Genomic DNA, 5,227 nt, shown 5'->3' on the forward strand with positions numbered 1-5,227 from the left:
CTCCTCTCTTGTGAGGCCTGCGTTGTCATGGAGTAGTTCGTTTTCACTTTTGTGGCGATGAACACGCTGAAGTCGTTTCTTCAGTTTCCTGAAGTCAGCACAGTACACTTCCAAGTTGATCGTTACACCATGACAAAGGACATCGAACAACAAAACCCCTTCGAAGTCCCATAAGAACGTCGCCACGACTTTACCTGCTGAAACTAGGCTTTTGAACTTTTTCTTCGGAGGAGAGGTAGTGTGGCGCCACTCCATGGGTTACCATTTTCTTTCCGATTCGAAGTGATGAATCTATATTTCATCGCCTGTGACGGTTATCGACAAAAAATTGTCACGATCAGCCTCGTAACACGTAAGCAATTCCGCACAGATGGCCCTTCGGTGTTCTTTACTGGAGAATGACAATTACTGAACTATATGCAATATAATCGTCATAACTTCTGAACAGTTTGCATCAGGACTTTCAAACTGCACGGTTGGCTGCGGGCATGATGGGAATGAGTATTCGTATGGGTTAGTAAGAAATCCCAGTTTCAAATGGCTCTGAGCACTATGGGACTTAACTTCTGAGGTCATAAGTCCCCTAGAACTTAGAACTACTTAAACCTAACTAACGTAAGGACATCACACACATCCATGCCCGAGGCAGGATTCGAACCTGCGACCGTAGCGGTCGCGCGGTTCCAAACTGAAGCGCCTAGAAGCGCTCGGCCACACAGGCCTGCAATCCCAGTTTCATTTGGATGAGTTTGTCAATAAGCAAAATTGGCGCATTTGGGGGACTTAGAATCAGCATTTCGAGATCGAGAAGTCTCTTCACCCTCAGCGGTTGACTATGTGGTGTGCAATGCCCACTTACGGAATAATCGGTGCGATAATCCTTGATGGCACTGTGTCTACCGAACGGTACGCAAAGGTTTTGGAACATGACTCCATTCCCGTTATCCAACGTAACCATGATTTCAAAAAGATGTGGTTAATTCAAACGAAGCTCGACCCCATCGAAGCAGGAAAGTGTTTCATGTCCTGGAGGTGCACTTTGCAGACCGAATTCTGGCTCTGGCGTACCCAGAGGCCACTGGCATGGGCCTCGATTGGCCGCCATATTATCCGGATCTAAACACATGCGACTCCCTTTTGCGGGGCTGTATTGAAGAAAAGGTGTGTAGCAATAACGCCAAAATCATTGCTGAGATGAAAACAGCCATTCAGGAGGTTATCGACAGCATCTATGTTCGGACACTCCAGCTGATCAGGCGGAATTCCACTATTCGTCCACGCTACATCATCGCCGACGATGGCAGGCATATCGAACGTGTCATAACCTAAATCCGAATATCTGTAGTGACACTCACATGTTGAATAAAATGTATGCATCCCGTAGATTGTAACTAATTTACGATTTTTTTCATATTGTTGAGTAACTCACACCTGTATCTTCTGTTAGGCGGCGAGGAACCCAGCAGTCATCTCAACAGAGACGCCCAGTTGTGCAGTGAGGTGGTTGATAGTCAACCGTCGATCACTTCGGATGAAAGTGTCCACACCTTCCAACAGTGTAAGAGTCACAGCTGCGTGCGGCCGGCCAGCACGCGGAAGATCGGGCAGGTTTGCACAACCTTGTTGCGATGACGACAGACGCCTCGCCCAACGACTCACCGTGCTCTTGTTTACTACCAGGTCTCCGTAGACATTCTGCAAGCGTCTACGTGTATCTGTGATGCTCTGGTTTTCCGCCAAAAGATACTCTATGACAGTTCTCTTCTTGGAAAGTGCCTGACTTACAGACGCCAGTTTGAACTGTAAAGTGCCGAAACCAATCGGAACTTCATGGAACTATAGGAGCTGCAGCGACAATATTACACGATGTCCCACAAAAAATTCTGCATTTTTTTTAACCGAAATTGGCCGAGGAAAAATTTGTTGCATTACTTACAAAACGCTTCTCGTATGTATCACAAAGTTAATAGAACTTTAACTAATTCGTGGACACTGCCGTTTTCACACAAGAAATTGCCTTATTTGTAGAAAGCATTTGATTTAGTAAGCGTAACAGAAACGTCCTTCAAAAGACCTCAATGGCAGTAGTTTAGCCAAGAACACTGGCACCGCAGGTAGGGGCTATCCTAGCAGAAGCAGCACTTGTCTAATAAACTGTAAATTAATTTACTCTTTGTTTTTTGTTCACATGTTTCTGCAAAGAAGTGAACTATACCTGTGTATTTTGCTATGTAGACTAGTGGTTAGAAAATTAATCGTAGTTTTTGTTGTTGCATAAGTCTTGTGAATGTCCTTGTGTAGAGCGGCTTCCTAGTGTAAATTTTCCCGTCGCCAGAAACCCCGTCACGCCACTAAATTTTGTGCTAGTAGGCAGCACACAGTTTAGATCAGTGTATTTTAGGTTGAATATTTATCTCGTGTAGTAACTTTTCATCAAACAGGATTTCTAATAACAGGTATCTGTAATACATCAACTTCAGTAGAGAAATTTATTTCTGTTTAATAGCTTGCGGTCTCAGAGTACTGTGAGAAATTTGCACAGCAACTTTTAGTGCTACTCTATTCTACTTTGGTATCTTATCAAACTCAGTAGCGCCATTTGAGACCTCATATATCTATTTTATACACAATACGATATGGCTATGGACTGTACTTGTTGTGAGCGGACACGAGGAGAGTTGGCTGCTGTCCGCAAACAGCTGGAAGCTGCATTGGCTACCGTCGACAAGCTTCTAGCTAATTCTCAAAGTTGAGGTGGCGTCGGGGCGACAGTGACGAGACCTGCGACACTTTTGGTACCACTGGAATCCTCTGGTGACCCGGACGTCGCTGCGGCTTCTGATTCGCAACATCTGACCGGTCCGTCCCCACTCCAGACTAGGTGTCATACGGTGTTGGATTCGCGTGTCACTGGGCGTAAGGTGAAAGAGGGAGCATGCCGTGCGGCTGGCTCCTTACATCTTAGCAACAGGTACGAGGTGCTTCCCAGTGTTGATGACAACTCTGAGCTATCACGGGATGCTTCTCCCGTTGGGCCAGCGGTCGATTTTCCTACCAGCCTTTAGGCAGCTGGCTGATTTGGTGAAGGCAACTAGCAACGCACGCGGGGTGCAGGCTAAGCTGTCTATTTGTAGCATCGTACCCAGGGTTGATTGCGGTCCTCCGATTTGGAGTAGAGTGAAAAGTCTAAACCAGAGGCTCAGACGGCTCTGCGACGGTACCGGATGAGAATTTCTCGACCTCCGCTATCGGGTGCAGAATTGTAGCATTCCCCTCAATAGGTCAGGCGTGCACTACACGTAGGAAGCGTGGGTAGCGGACTACGTGTGTCGTACACACGGGGCTTTCTTTTAGGTTAGAGAACCATTCCCTTAGGTGTAAAGACGATTTCCCGTTAAATCAGCCACATCGATCTCAGAGAATCTTGGTCCTCGCAGATCGGAGATAGAAAAGATTAATATGATTTCAGTAAACTGCAGGAGCATCCAAGGAAAGGTCTCAGAATTAGTATCGCTTACTGAAGGTTGTAGTGCACAGATAGTATTGGGAAGAGAAAGCTGGTTGAAACCAGATGTCAGTGACAACGAAATCCTAATTTCAGACTGGATAGGTTAGTCGCCAATGGTGGTAGCGTGTTTATTACAGTAAAAAATTCGATAAAATCTAGCGAGGTTGTCACGGATTCCGAATGTCAATCTGGGTGAAATTGAGTATCAAAGAACGGTCAAAAATGGTGATCGGATGCTTTTGTGGACCACCTGGGTCAGGATCGGAAGTTGTAGAGCGCTTCAGACAGATCTTGAAGAACATCATTAGTAATTTTCCTGATCATTCCGTTGTAATAGGGGGTGACTTAAACTTGCCAGGTATAGACTGGGAGTTTTATGCCATCAAAACTGGTGCCAGAGACAGGGAATCATATGGCCTTGTTCTGGTTCAAATGGCTCTGAGCACTATGGGACTTAAAATCTGAGGTCATCAGTCCCCTAGAACTTAGAACTACTTTAACCAACCTAAGGACATCACACATATCTATGCCCGAGGCAGGATTCGAACCTGCGACCGTAGCGGTCGCGCGGTTCCAGACTGAAGCGCCTAGAACGGCACGGCCACAACGGCCGGCCCTCGTTCTGGATATCTTGTCCGAAAATTACCTTGAACAGATAGAGAACCAACTCGTGAGGGTAACGTCTTAGACCTCCTTGCAACAAACAGACCCGAACTTATCGAATGAGCTAACGTAGAGGAGGTATCAGTGATCATAAGGCTGTGACAGCATCTATGAAGATGGGTCCAACCAGGAATGTTAAGAAAAGTAGGAAGGTCTATTTGCTCATCAAGGGTGACAGGATACAAATTTCAGAATATCTCAGCAGTCAGCATCAAACATTCAGCGATGAGGACGAAGACGTGGAGAACAAATGGAAAAAATTCTAAGGCATCGTTCATTATGCTCTAGACAAGTATGTTCCGAGTAAGGTTTTAAGGGATGGGAATGATCCACCATAGTTTAATAGCCGTTTCAGAAAAGCGCTACGTAAACAAAGAGCTCTTCATCTCAGATTCAAGAGAAGTAAAAAGCTAGCTGACAAACAAAAGCTGAACGAAGCGAAAATGAGCGTAAGGAGAGCAATGAGAGAAGCCTTCAATGATTTTGAAAGTAAGACGTTGTCATCCGACCTGAGTAAAAACCCTAAGACATGTTGGTCGTATTTAAAATCAGTAAGTGGGTCAAAATCATCTATTCATTCACTCAGCGGCCACACCGGCACCGAAATGGAAGATAACAGAGAGAAGGCCGAAATACTGTATTCGGTCTTCCGGAGTTGTTTTACCTCGGAAGATCGTAACACTGTCCCTCCTTTCAATCGTCTTGCGAACGTTGAAATGGCAGATATTGAGATAACCGATCGCGGAGTTGAAAATCAGTTACAATCGCTTAGTAGTGGAAAGGCTTCAGGACCAGATGAGATACCTATAAGATTCTATAAAGATCATGCGAAAGAACATGCTCCCCTTGTACCAGTAACTTATCGTAGATCGCTTGAGTAACGAAAGGTACCTAACGACTGGAAAAAAGCGCAGGTCGCTCCCGTTTTTAAGAAAGGCTGTAAGACAGATCCACATAATTATAGCCCTATATCGTTGACGTCAATCTGTTGTAGAATTATGGAACATGTTTTATGCTCAAGAATTATGACGTTTTTGGAAAATAAACATCTCCTCT

Source organism: Schistocerca piceifrons, chromosome 3 (assembly GCF_021461385.2).
Source record: "Schistocerca piceifrons isolate TAMUIC-IGC-003096 chromosome 3, iqSchPice1.1, whole genome shotgun sequence".
Lineage (NCBI taxonomy): Eukaryota > Metazoa > Arthropoda > Insecta > Orthoptera > Acrididae > Schistocerca > Schistocerca piceifrons.